The following is a 16,232-nucleotide window of genomic DNA, read 5'->3' as shown; positions in this document are numbered from 1 at the left end:
CTTTCTAAATCTTCAAGAGTTATCTTCAAGTCTTCATCTAGCTCATATTCTCCAATCATGCACATAGGTGCCATGATTCAACCAACGTGGATCTTCCTCAAGTGGTTAAGCTTTCAGAAAATGGACCAAAACTCTGATACCAATTGTTGGATTGGTTGAAGGGACTAGAATACTGAGAGGGGGGTAAATCAGTATGCTCATAAAAATTAAAACTTTTCCCAAACTTAAACTTTTTAACCAAATATGCTTAACACACATGAAATAGAAAACATGAAAAACACAACGACAAAAGGAATACCAGAATTTATATGTGGAAAACCCAAATGGGAAAAACCACAGAGAATGTTAACTCTCAAGAGAATATAACTAATTAAATATGGTGTTTTACAAAAGGGTGGTTCACTGCAACAATACAAAAGATGGCTAACTATTGGAATGCTTACTACCATAGAAAAGGTTGAACTAAAAATGATTGTATCTCCAAATGCATGAGAGAAATTCCAGGATTAATCTTAGATCACAAACCATAACCCTTACTACAAATCTGGTGAAAGATCTCTGTACAAGTTTTCTGCAATAGGTCTGATGAAGCTCTACTACAACACTAACTGCACTCTAACTCTACACCAACTGCCTTTGTTGTCTGCAACTCACACTTCACACTCTACTTCTCTTCTATCTTCACTTTTATGTCTCTATCACATACACATGTGTCTATTCCATTTGTCATACTCATGCATCACATGCTTCTACATATATACTAGAGGACATATATGATAGTTATGATACTTAATATAAGTACAGATCCAATAGCCAACAAGAAGAGAGGGGGGGGTGAATCATACAAACTTAATCATCCATAAAAACATCAGATTCAACCTCGGTAACATATATTTCAGTAATATAACCAAAAATGTTAAACATGCAAACTCAAAAGCATATAAACATCATAAACCTCATAACACCAGATTTAACGTGGAAACCCAAATAGGAAAAAACCACTATGGGATTTTGGACCCACTAAGAAATATACTCTTCTAGAGTATGCTCGGTTAAAAGCAAATCCTGTTAAAGATTACAAACACATTGCTATATGTGACCTAGTTAAGGGATTTCCCTTAGATCTATTAGGATCTTCACCTTGTTAGAAGTGACCTTGTTAAAGGATTTCAAACACTCAATCAGAATGTCACCTTGCTAGAGGGTTTTACAAATAAGACTGTTAAGTCCACTCGGTTAAGAGATTTTCTGTCACTTTCACAAAATAACAGTAATAAAATCTATCTGCAATTTCACATCTAAAATGCTAAAGCATATTCCTATTTGTTCAATACAATCTAGACATAGAACTAATCTTGTCTATCTGTTGGGCTTCTATACTCTGTTATTCAAATAGGTCTTCAAGCTTCTGTGCTCAGTAATCACTATGTAGCATCCATGTGCATACACTTGCCTACATACATTGTTTATCAACAGTTTCCTATTTATAAACAATTAGGTAACCGCATAATCTCCTTGATCACATTTCCCATGATCAATCATAGCCATCAGATCTTAGATCTTGTCCAGGTTCAATGCATCTTTTGATCTGAAGATGTTTTACCCCACCTAGGAACTTGCATATATTTCTTGGAACTTGTGCCAGGGTATTGTGGTTCAATCTACATTGTAGATCTTCATGTCGACTTTCCTTTGCCTTAGATTCATTAACAAAATTTATGCACGGCTCACCAATCATTTAGTCAGTTCTAGCTCATCAGCTTCATTAAATAACATATGCAAACATTTAATGAATTCTATTATAGCTCGGTTACAACTCGGTAACAACTCGGTGAATACTAAACTTCACTCGGTAGACATTCCGCCTTTTTTAACCGATAGCGATAACCTTAGGGTTTACCGACTAGGTTCTTTACTTGATAACATAGTATACTATTAACCTTTACAATTTACAACATATGTATGATGTTAAAATAATCTAAAACATCATGATCTCATCATTGTCTGACTCGGTAATAGTTGCCCATTGAATACCTTATTCATCCCCTTATTCATCATATCCTTTCCTGTGTCTTTTACCGACATCTTTATACTCTTTAAATCATACTTCTCAAGATATGGCAACATCATACTGAATTAAAAAATCAATTTCTTGACTTCAATGACCAAATAATAATACCAAGATAGTAAAACATCCTTAATCAGTTATATCCATAATCATCAACAACCTTCTCAATATCCTTATGAAATGCCAATAATCTTTCATTGTCTGTTATAATGCCATATTGCCAACAATCTCCCCCTTTGATGGAAAAACCAATTGATTTGACCTTAAAAGATTCAGATTGCTGTGATTCTGAAATGTTGAAATTCTCTCCCCCATACATTAGACTTCTCCTATTTTCTTTCCAATCTCCAGTCTTCTCTCAGTCTTCTCCCCTTTATAGTAGTCTTCTCCCCCTTTGACAACAATGCCAAAAAGTAAAGAACTAGAACATAATTTCTTCCTGTATGAAGTGAATTCCTATTGTTGTGTATCAACTGAGTCTCAGTCAGAGCATTTTGCCTTTGATTCCTATTCTCGGTATAATTTCCTATAATAATTCTTGTACACCTTTAGAAAACATCCTAAAGTGTATAAATCAGCATCAACTCCCAAAAGATATTCGATAGAGTCATTGGATTGATGCTTTCACCGAACTCGGTCAGTGAGTAGAAGATAGGGGTAGGACACCTAACTTACTTCTGAGATATTCAAAAGTGTCCTGTGGTAGTGGCTTGGTGAAGATATCTGCTATTTGTTCCTTTGTGCTAACATACTCCAACACCACTTTCTTCTCTTGACCTTCTTCTCTAAGATAATGACATTTGATAGAGATGTGCTTTGTCTTAGAGTGCATAACAGGATTCTTTGAAATATTAATGGCACTAGTATTGTCATAGAATATAGTTACTGGCTTGGTAACTTTCTCATTTATACCTTCCAACAGTTGTTTCATCCATGCAATGTTGGTACAATTCAATGCTACAACAATGTATTCAGCTTCTATTGTTGACTGTGAAACACATCCTTGTTTCTTGCTAAGCCAACTCACTAGTCTTTCTCCTAAAAAGAAAGCTCCTCCACTTGTGCTTTTTCTATCATCAATGTTGCCTACCCAATTAGCATCAATTAAAAATTTTTAAATCAAAATCATTTCCTTTTTGATATACTAATCCATAATCCTCAGTGCCTTTCAAGTATCTAAAGATTCTTTTGATTGTTGTCAAGTGTGTTTCCTTATGATCTGCAGAGAATCTTGCAACTATACCTACTGCATGTGCTATGTCTGGTCTGCTATGAACAACATATTGTAGCTTTCCAATCATAGATCGGTAAAGTGTCTCATCAATAGATGCAGATTCATCATTCTTTGATAATTTACAGTTGGTAGTCATAGGAGTACTTACTGGTTTTGAATCCTCCATTCCAAATTTCTTCAAGATTTCCTTTAAGTACTTGGATTGAGTAATGAAAATCTCAATTTTCATTTGTAGTATCTATAAACCTATAAAATACTTTATCTCACCGATTAATGACATCTCAGATTCTTTGCTCATTTCATTTCCAAAGTTCTTGCAGAAAGAGTCATTTCCACAAAATATAATATCATCAACAAATATGGCTAAGATCAGTATTCCATTTTCATCATTCTTCATATACATATTGTTGTTCTCACTTGTCCTTATAAAACCAATCTTAATCAAATAAGAGTGCAATCTTTCATACCATGCTCTAGGTGCTTGTTTCAAACCATATAAAGCTTTGTTCAATTTACATACCTGATCTTTATTATTGTCTTCAACAAATCCTTCGGGTTGTTCAATAAAAATTTCTTCTAATATTCCATTCAGAAATGCAAATTTGACATCCATTTGATATACCTTGAAGTTTTTGAAAGAAACATATGCCAACAATGTTCTTACTCCTTCAAGTCTAGCAACAGGTGCAAAAGTTTCACCATAATCAATCCCTTCTTCCTGAGCATAACCTTTGCAAACTAGTCTTGCTTTGTTTCAAATGACCTCTCCTTTTTCATTTAGCTTGTTTCCAAAAATCCACTTTGTACTGATTACATTTTTGTCCTTTGGTCTTGGGATTAGTGTCCATGTGTCATTCTTCTTGATTTGATCAATATCTTCTGTCATAGCATTTATCCAATCTTCACTTTTAAATGCCTCTTTCACTATTCTCAGTTCAAATTCAGATATCAAACATGTGTTCTATCTCAATTTGTTCCTTGTCATCACTGGATCATCCTTATCTCCTATAATCTAACTTGGTGCATGATGTCTTCTGACATACTTGGCTAATACAGGCTCGGTAGGCTCTATATGATCTTCTTCATCACTCGTAACTGGATATTCTCTTCATTTTCTTCAATAGTCTTCTTAGTAAGACTTCTTGGTTGAACATAGACAAATTCATCATAGTCTTCTAGTTCCTTGGAATTTCCTTCATCATTTCTTTCTGCAAATTCATCATTTCTTTCTGCAAATTCATCATTTTTCACATTTGCACTTTCTACTATTTTGTTAGATGATTTGATCAGACATTTAAATGCTTTGCTTCTAGAAGAATAACTTAGAAATGTTCCTTCTTCACTTTTCTGATCAAATTTGCCATTTCTATCATCTTTATGAACATAGAATCTACTTCCAAAGATTTTAAAATAACTTACATTAGGTTTCTTATCATACCAGATTTCATATGGTGTCTTCAAAGTACCTTTCTTCAATTAAACTCGGTTCAAGGTGTAAACAACAGTGCTTATTGCTTCTCTTCAAAATGTCTGTGGTACCTTCTTTTCAATCATCAGTGTTCTAGCACAATCTACAATAGATCTATTTCTTCTCTCAGCTATTCCATTCTATTGTGGAGTTCTCGGTGCAGAGACTTGTCTTTTAATACCATGATCATTGCAGAATAAGTTGAACTCATCAAATGTGAACTCTCCTCCTCTATCTGATCTAAGACATTTCAGTTGTCTTCCTGTTTCATTTTCAACTCTTGCCTTGTACCATTTAAACATTTGAAAAGCTTCTGATTTTTCCTTTAGAAACATTACTGACATCATCCTTGAATAGTCATCCACAAATAATATGAAATATTTATCACCATAATAACTTTGAACTTTCATAGGACCACAAAGATCAATGTGCACTAGATCTAAAATTCCCTTAGAAGTGTAAGACTTACTTGTAAAGCTTGATCTTGTCATCTTACCCATCTGGCATCCTTGACATATAGCATTCTAAGGTTTTTCAAGACTCGGTAGACCTCTTACTCGGTGCTTCTTGCTTATTTTGATTAGATTATCAAAATTTACATGACAAAACCTTTTATGCCATAACCAGGTATTATCTATCTTTGCATGCAAACACTTGTTACGAGTTGAGTCAAGGTGAAATGTGTTACCTTTTGTTTGTGTCCCGGTAGCAGCTAACTTTCCATTCTTGTCACGAACTTTGACAATTCCTTTCTGAAATTCTATTCGGTAACCTGTGTTGTTTAGTTGTGCTACACTTAACAAATTGTATTTCAAACCTTCAACCCAATAAACATCATTGCATCTTGCATTGTCAAGAAGTGTTATAGATCCTTTACCTTTCACCAGACATGGTGCATCATTACCAAATTTGACATAGCCTCCATCATAATCTTCTAACATAAAAAACTTGTGTTTATCTCTTGTCATATGATGTGAGCATCCACTATCTATAATCCAATAATCATTAGTGTTTATGTGAGATATTAGGGCTTTTTCTTCATACCTTTCTTCATCTGATCCATCTTTGATAGCCACATAAACTACTTCCTCTGTATCAGTCTCATCTGATTTATCATCATTGGATTCCTCATCAGCTATTAGGCATGTCTTTCTATCTCTTCTTCTGAAGTCTCGGTGTCCTTTGTAATGATTGTCTTTCTGTCTGTCATCTTGGTAATCTCTCTTTTCAGTAAAATCTTTGTCAGGACAGTTAGAAGCCATATGTCCTATCTTATCACAATTGAAACATTTCAAAGGTAGTTTTCCTTTATACTTACCTTTGCCTCTCGGTAACCTTTTGGCTAATAGTGCTTCAAACTCTTCTTGCTTTCTGATTTCCTCATACAGTTTGTGTACTGCCTCCATGTTCTTATGAAATCTTTCACTTGCTCCACTGTGATCTCCTTCAGAGTACTTATACTTTCATTCATTGAAATCATTAGATTCATCAAGATGAAAAGAACTAAATGCAGATTCAACTTTATTTACCGAAGATCCACTGTTATCAAAATTACTTAACTCAAATGCATGTAGCTTACCAATAGTAGCATCTAAAGAAACTGGCATATTAGGTACAGACCTCAATTCATTGATTGCAGAGACTCGGATTGCATAAGCTGGTAGAAGGGTTCTTAACAACTTACTTGTTATATCCTTTTCTTCAATAGTTCCATCTGCTCCTTTGATTTGATTGACAATCTCCTTTAGTCTTGTACTGTACTGAGTTACGTTCTCACCTTCATTCATCCTCATAGATTCAAGTTGTCCTCTTAGACTATCTACTTTTTCTCTTTGAACATGTTCATCTCCTCCATATACTGATATGAGCTTATCCCACATTGCCTTTGCATCATTGCAACCTTCTAGATCATTAAACTCTGAGTCAATCAATGCAGATGTTATTTCAGTCATTGCTTGAATATGTTCCTGCTTTGCCTTTATCTCTTCCATAGTCAATGGATAGGTGCTCGGTGTAACAAAATCATTCTCTAGATAGTATACAACATATTCTCCAACTCCTGATAGATGTAGCTTCATCCTTTTCTGCCATGTAGAGAAACTTGACTTGTTCAGCTTTGGTGCATCCCTCTTATACATCTTTGGATCTTTAACTCAATTTCCTTTAAACTTTCCTTCCGAAGTCCAAAGCTCTGATACTAATTGATATTTCTGATACTTAATATAAGTACAGATCCAATAGCCAACAAGATGAGAGGGGGGAGTGAATCATACAAACTTAATCATCCATAAAAACATCAGATTCAAACTCGGTAACATATATTTTAGTAATATAACCAAAACTGTTAAACATGCAAAATCAAAAGCATATAAACATCATAAACCTCATAACACTAGATTTAACGTGGAAACCCAAATAGGGAAAAACCACTGTGGGATTTTGGACCCACTAAGAAATATACTCTTCTAGAGTATGCTTGGTTAAAAGCAAATCCTGTTAAAGATTACAAACACATTGCTAGATGTGACCCGGTTAAGGGATTTCCCTCAGATTTGTTAGGATCTTCACCTTGTTAGAAGTGACCTTGTTAAAGGATTTCAAACACTCAATCAGAATGTCACCTTGCTAGAGGGTTTTACAAATAAGACTGTTAAGTCCACTCAGTTAAGAGATTTTCTGTCACTTTCACAAAATAACAGTAATAAAATCTATCTGCAATTTCACATCTAAAATGCTAAAGTAGATTCCTATTTGTTCAATACAATCTAGACATAGAACTAATCATGTCTATCTGCTGGGCTTCTATACTCTGTTATTCAAACAACTCTTCAAGCTTCTATGCTCGGTAATCACTATGTAGCATCCCTGTGCATACACTTGCCCGCATACATTGTTTATCAACAATTTCCTATTTATAAACAATTAGGTAACCGCATAATCTCCTTGATCACATTTCCTATGATCAATCATAGCCATAATATCTTAGATCTTGTCCAGGTTCAATGCATCTTTTGATCTGAAAATGTTTTACCCCGCCTAGGAACTTGCATATATTTCTTGGAACTTGTGCCAAGGTATTGCAGTTCAATCTGCGGTGTAGATCTTCATGCCGACTTTCCTTTGCCTTAGATTCATTAACAAACTTCATGCATGGCTCACCAATCATTTAATTAGTTTGATCTCATCAGCTTCCTTCATTAAATAGTGCATGCAAACATTTAATGCATTCTGTTATAGCTCAGTTACAACTCAATAACAACTCGGTGAATACTAAACTTCACTTAGTAGACATTCTGCCTTTATTAACCGATAGCGATAACCTTAGGGTTTACCGACTAGGTTCTTTGCTTGATAACATAGTATAGTATTAACCTTTATAATTTACAAAATATGTATGATGTTAAAACAATCTAAAACATTATGATATCATCATTGTCTGACTCGGTAATAGTTGCCCATTGAATACCTTATTTATCCCCTTATTCATCATATCCTTTCCTGTGTCTTTTACCGACATCTTTATACTCTTTAAATCATACTTCTCAAGATATGGCAACATCATACTGAATTAGAAAATCAATTTCTTGACATCAATAACAAAATAATAATATCAAGACAGTAAAACATCCTTTATCAGTTATATCCATAATCATCAACAACCTTCTCAATATCCTTATGAAATGCCACTAATCTTTCATTGTCTATTATAATGCCATATTGCCAACAATATACATAGGAATAATTTGTCGGCCTAGCTCAACACATTATCCAATAAAATCTTGAATAAGTCAACCTCTGCAAGATATCAACATACTTCCTTTTACATGACCCATTCACCGATCCATATACCATGATTACCGAAATGTGACAGGGTCATCTAGACCCATAGATACTGACCCATTATCACTAAACTCAAGCATAATGTCTCCAAATAGATTTCATGCACAACAAGATTACTTCAATATAGAACTTAAAGAGATACAACTGACATGACCAAAATAGTTGATATCAAGACACGAGCAAACACAATACATAATTTCGGAGATAGGGATATTTTGGATATCACTCCATTATAATAACTCCATCTTACTGCATTACCCCTAATACAAAAATGCATAAAACCTTCTTATTTACACATATCAATTGCATACATCCTAATAATAATTAATTGTACATAACTTATCCTAACCAAACTGGATATCTGAATTATTCTCAATATGCTACATACATTGTCTAGTCCATACCGGATAACTGGTTTGACATCAATGACAACAATATTTACACAAGTCTAATAGTATGAAAGGTTTTTCTATATGCAAGGGTTTTGTCCTCACCTTGGTCTTTTCATACCTTGGAGAAATTTATCCCTTTGCAAAATAAAAATGCTCTATCATGATTTTTTTGTGCATTAGTGAAAGTAAAATGAAAGCTTAAATGACTATTTTTCAATCAAATGATAAATATCATCCAAAAAAATTAATCTCAATCAATATTATGCCTATCTAACTCTGATATCAATCAACTCTTCTTTATAATAAAATGATGTTATTCAATTCTCACTAACTCTTATTCTAGCTAACAATTCTTTATTCAATACTTGCATCTATTCTAGTTGAGTATGTTGACACACAGAAACATGTGCATCATCCTACATCCATATACATGTTAGGACATTGCATACATATAGATATCATAAAAAATGCATATTTCTTGCACCATCACTATAATGTGTGGAAATAGGGTTCACTAGCTTATGCATGCAAACTAGGAACTAAACCTATTTTACAATTATTACATTAAAAGGAGAATGAACTCAATAGATTCAACCTCAATTCTATCAGGAAGTGGGTTGAATTCAAATTGGATTCCACTCCTTTTGATTGAATTGAAAATGAGCAATTTAAAGGATGTGAATTGAATTTGAGAATTAGGGATACAAGTTGAAAACTAACAATGAACAACATAAACAAACAAATGTAGAATTGATGATCATAGAACCAACTTAGGTCTAGAAAGAGGATGTAGAGTGGAACCTATGCCTAAAAAATGAGTTGAAATTTGATGGAAAAGGTTTCCTAGAACACTCTTGTCTTTTGATGAATTTTTGCACACTAATCCAAATCAAGGCCTTAGAGACACTGCATTGGCACCCTATCAAATTTTAGCCTGAACCTGATTTGGGAGGACAATGGTGCCCAAAATTCTCTTATTCAAGATAGGGACATCCTAGATATCCTTGTCTAGGGGTTTCCTACTAGACTTTGAGGTGATGACCTATTTTTGTGTCCTCAGTATCTTCTAATATTCCCATCTTCATCAAGAACCTATAGTTGCACCTACAAGACAAAAGGAGGAGATGTTGGGTTGATAGGGTTTTTCTAGGTCAAACTCCAAGTTTGGAATTAACCCTATAATTGAATTGGAATTGAAATTGAAACATGGGTTCAAATATTTTGAAATGATTCACTGAATTAATTATACCTTCACTGGATAACGCAATGCTCTTAAGATAAGCCCTCCATGTATTGATGCAATAACATGATAAATCATATAAAATTCATCATGAAATTATAAATCACATAAAATCCATCATGAAATTATAAATGAAATATAATTTAAGATGCCTCGATGTAGCTTGTTTCTCTTTAGACTCATATATGCTCTTGAAGTGTTGTTCTTGAATTGAAATGATAAAAATGAGATGATAATGATAGATGATAGAAGGTGATGAAATGAATTAGGAGAGATGTCTTATATAGGGATACCAAAGTAAAATCACCTTTTGGATGACTTAGAATTATCATATTTTTTCATTAGGGATAGTTTTGGATAGGGAGAGATCAATTATTTGACCTCCCAAAATTCTAGCTAAAAAGTGTTAGACAATGCTGCCTTGAGCACCATTGTCCTAGATAATGCTGCCCAGAGCATCATTATCTCGACAAAATAGGCCTAAATTTTTGGGGTTGCAAGATAATAGGGCCTTGATACTAGAAACATAATTTATATGAAGTTATAATTTTTATATGTGGGAAAAGGCACATTGAACTGTAGGATGACATAGGACCATATAAGCATAAAATGAAATAAAGTAAAGAGCACACTTAAAACAAGGGACCAAATAATAAAGTGTTGATGTAGTAAAGTGAAATAGGATCCATAATATTAAATTAAATATTAATGTAAATACAATAAAGGTTATATAATGCATATAGGAATGGTAAATACTAAAATGAGTGATAAGGAAGTATGATATTGGACACCCTAATTAAAGGTGTACAATTTACGACACTACAATCATATCATGTGTAAACATGATTAGGATATAGTCATCATATAGGATCGTGATCATCGTGATTCATTATATATGGTAGTATTATCACATGCATAAGAATTAGATAAGCAACACACACATAGAATCCTACATACACATATCTTAGAGTCCTCACAATCCACATAGACATTACATTTACATTCATCCATCTATATCATAGGCATCTACATAAATAATAAAATATCCATATAAACAAGCATACATCAAAGGATCATCACCTTATAATCTCATAGTACATACAACATAATCATCTAGGAAATATCTTATATGCATTAGATAAACATCATAGGATTATGTACATATAATCATTAAAAATCATAAACCATGCATATAAAATCATATATAAATCATATGTAGTCACCATCAAAATCATGTGTCTCATGTATATCAAAATATTCTTGTCAATGTACAAAATTAAAATCACTATAAAAAATGGAGCTTGTGGGCTCAATCAAAATCAATAAGTGTTTGACATAAATACCATAGATCAAGCAGTACTACCTCTATCCTTTGATTGGATCTACCTCTCTACACAAAGACTAGATGTTCTATCCTCACCATGTTGTGATCCTATCCTAGAGGGAGGCATGGGTGGCCTCATAGGTCCCTCAATACCTCTACTACTAGCAATCTTATGATAGAATATCCTATGGCTAGATGTGTAACTAGGAACCCTCTATTTGGGAGACACAACATCCTAATATATGCCTCTCCAAGACTAGATCCCATGATGTGCATCTAGTAACTAGCAAGAAAAATCTTCCACTAGCATATCCATAGTATCCATAAACTTGACTACAACTTGATCTACCTTATGATCCCACATGAGATTTGTGTCCCTCTTAGTTGTTAGTTGAGAAACATGTGCCTGTGAGACTACTAAGTGTGCATTTAATAATTCTATGTATGCCTATAAGTCTAGTCAAAAACATCTATCTGCCCCCAGTTCCTCTCCATCGATAGGTAGATCTTGGAGATCCTCATCCTCAACCATCTCCTCATCCTCTAGAGCCTCCTCAAAAACTAGTTGATCTTATACCTATGAAATTTGTATCTATTGCACCTATATCAGGTCAACTTATGGTACTCCCTGGCCACCACCATATCTCCCACCTCTACCATCCCTACCATTCCTATCATCTCTCCCACCTTTGCCATCCCTACCACCCTTGTCACCTCTCCCATCCCTTTCACCTCTACCACCTCCACCATCACCCGTTTTGTCTCCATCTCCATCCTCACATTTGTTGTCAACTCGGCCTCATCCTCGACCCCTCAATATTACCCTCCTCAATTGACCCTAAGGTTTCCAAGATATGGGTAATGCATGATCTGTCAAAGGTACTAGTTGATGTGTATCAAACCAAACATCATACGAAGGTGTTCTCCTAACATCTACAACATCCATACCTTCTCCCCACTATATTGATTGTAGCTCATTGAACTCTTGATATGCTACCTATGGGCTAGTAACCAACACCTAATGTTTTACCTCTTGTGATGAGCTAGAAAACTATTCCTATTCATTAGGCTCATCTTATGTCCCTCTAAACTATCTCAATACACTCTTTAAAAGTTTCCTATCAATAATATGTTGGCCCTGCATGGTCTAGCCAATCCAGTGTCATGGTTGATGACAAAAAGGGAGATGGTCTCCATCATCATCCCATGGCCTCATCTATCAATATGGCCTCCATGTGAAATCAACAAGTCTATCAAGAAAATGCCTCCAGTACATAAAATCACCTAAAATGGGGTTGTGTGACCACTCCTCCATACCTATATACATAACACAAGTCATCTCCTAGAGCCCTATCTGTGATAGGTTGACACACAATAATGTCATCTGAGGTCCACACATTAGCAAAGTAACCTGATAGATAATATAACATCCATTTTGTTGAATATTCATGCAACTAAGAGGGGGGTGAATCAATTGATAACTTAAAACAATTTTTTTTCTTCTTTTCACCTCCAAATCCAAACTAACAAAATTAATTAACATAGATATAGATGAAAATAGAAACATACAACATATCACACAATGAACACCAGATATGATGTGGAAAACCCAAGAAGGAAAAAAACCATGGATAATGTTAGTTCTCATTAAAAACACCAGTTAAGGTGACACTAATTAAGGTGATTTTTACAAAGGGTGGCTTGTTGCTAGAATTCTCACTACAGGTGGGCTCACTACAGAAGAAAGAGAGAAAGACAAAAATAATCCACCACTGAATTACAATCTGCACAAATCGGGTTGCTTCCAATCTCTCAATACCAACACACTCTCACATATCACCAACAGTCAAATATTTCCTTTCCAATATCACATATATTCAAAACAATGTCACACTTTCTCTATATCTCATAACACAAATTTGATCACTCTCATATATATAATATATTTGATGCAAATCCCTACCCACACACCTAAGGATAATCCCAAACAAGGTTAGAATTTTGACCCTCAATTGATCGCAAGGGTCCCACAAGGAAGGACTCCACACCTTGGGTGAAACTACTCATAAATTCACTAGACTTCGGCCTACTCAAGATGAGTAAAGGCCTCAATACCTACCATACACCATCCCATGACATAATTCTCATAAGTGTTTTGGAATTGGCTCATTTATGACCATTAGAGACTGGTCCAAGCATTGGTTTTTATTTTAGAGTCCAATTCCTTATACCTCCTTTAGAAACCTACCCCCTAGGCTAGTAGCCCTATTTGGCGACAAAATTTACCTTAACTCCAAAATATTCCACACCCTCATAAAAATTGTTTACCATTTTAGATACCCTTTTGGGAGTTACACTTATCCTTGAAAAGGTTTTCTTAGATCTGCACTTTCAGGGTTTGAACCCTTTAGAGACCAAGAGACCTAATTAGGGCAATTAGGCCTATTTTACAAAGAAACTACCAGTTCTTGAATCCAATCATGAAAATTAAATTCATGAGCATGTGGGGGATTGTTATTAACCTCTAATTCCAGGGTTGCACACCTGGAATCCAACGCTATAATGTTTTGTGATGACTGTCCTAAATTTGCCTAAGGTAGTCACATAGAGATGCCTACCTAGTTTTTCTTCTTTCTCCTCACAACCAAAACTTCCATGCAAAAATTAATTTAAATTGACCAATATTTCACTCCACCAAAGGAATTAACTTCTAGAGGAAGGAGATGCAAGATATGGCCATTTTCAAGTAAAACCCTAGCCAAACCCTTACTTTTCGGGTAACAGTTAGAAAAATGAAGGGTTCTCACTACACAGACACAATAAAAGTCTTATACCACAACCAAATCAAATTTAGTTCATTCCTCCATATACTCCATGAATTGTGTCACTCAATTCAATCCGTACACACACGTACAATCATCGCAAACTCATAATTTATGGGAAAACCTCATTATTTTAGTGTTTTATTGCTTCACAACTTCAAACCACAACATCAACAACCTTGGGAATAATGTCCACAAGGTTTATAAAACTCTCCAATGGTTTCCAATTGAATTTGGAGGAGGTTGGATCTGTTGAAAGGCTTCCCCCAATTGCATTTTGAAAAGTTGCACTTTTGTACTCAAAAGTTGCATTTTCAAAAGTTGCAATTTTGTACAAAATGTTGTCAAACTTTCTAAGGTGGGGATCCACCCACTTGGATCAACCAAACCCCCTAAAACATGTCAAAAAATATCAAACACAAAACTAAACCTTCTACTACCCCTTATTGACCACATTGTCCCAATTGGCTTATCAAATTGCTCAATCGGTGACATGGGTTCACATGGTGGGCTTTATTGAATATATATGAAACAAACTTGCATAAACACAAGACACACTAAGACAACTATTTGGGTCCTAATCTTCATCCTCAGAGCCATTATTTTCTTGTTGATGAGGTGCACCTACACCATACTCCCCGAAAGAAGAGATCTCAAGTACACTTGAGATCGGAGTTTGTAAGTCTGCACCATGGTTGGAAATTTGTTTATCTATCATTCAAACTGCCTTAGTGTCTGGTTTGTCCTACCAAGCCACCAAGTACTTAATGCACTCCTTGTTCCTTGTCTTCTTTGTGACTCTAGTGTCTAACACTTTTCTCAACTTAGGTGATTCATGTCTTGGAATTTCATTGTCTGTTGCAACTTGCATTGGTTCATCCACTTCATTGTCACTACCTTTGAAAAGTCTAAGATAACACACATTAAAAACGGGTGATAATCCAAGATTGGGAGGAAGTTGAATTTCATAGGCATTTTGTCCATTTTTTTTCAAATTATGACATGGTCCAATCTTTTTCTACATGAGCTTGGTGTGTTTACCCTTTGGGAGTCTCTCCTTCTTCAATTGTACCCATACCAGGTCCCCAACACTAAACTGCACATCCCTCTTTTTCTTATCAGCATAAGCCTTGTACTTCACTATAGATTATTGGAGATGAGACTTCACTTGGTAATGTACCTCCTTCTTGTGTTTTAGGGTGAAGGTGAAGTCTTGTAGGGTCTCTACCCACTTCATGTGTTGGTGGTTTAGCTTCTCTTGGCTATTTATGAAACTGAGTGTTTGCTTATCAGTAAAAACTATGAACTCTTTAGGCAATAAATAGTGCCTCCACTTCTTCAAAGACTGAACCAAAGCATGCATCTCCAAGTCATAAGATGAGTATCTCTTCTTGGCATCATTTAGCTTTTCACTGAAAAAAGAAATAGGCCTTCCTTCTAGACTGAGAACTACCCCAACAGCCATGTGGCTTGCATCACACTCCACCTAAAATATTTTGTTGAAGTCTGGTAGGGCAAGGACTGGTTGTTCTGAAACCTTCTTCTTCAATGTTTCAAATGAATCATCTACTTCTTTGGTCCAACTAAACCTGCACTTTTGTCCTCCCTTTATGGTGTCAAGAATGGGTGCACACACATGACTAAACCCTCTTATGAACTTCCTATAAAAAGTTGCTAAACCATGGAATCAACGAACATCATTCATAGTCTTAGGTGTTGGCCAAGATAGTATAGCACTTACCTTCTCTTGGTCCATTTTCAACTCACCTTGTGAGATTACAAAGCCCAAGTAGATGATCTCCTCCTGCATGAACAAACACTTATCCAAATTGATCATTAGTTGC

This window comes from Cryptomeria japonica, chromosome 11, assembly GCF_030272615.1.
Source record: "Cryptomeria japonica chromosome 11, Sugi_1.0, whole genome shotgun sequence".
NCBI lineage: Eukaryota > Viridiplantae > Streptophyta > Pinopsida > Cupressales > Cupressaceae > Cryptomeria > Cryptomeria japonica.
This window is presented reverse-complemented; position numbering follows the sequence as displayed.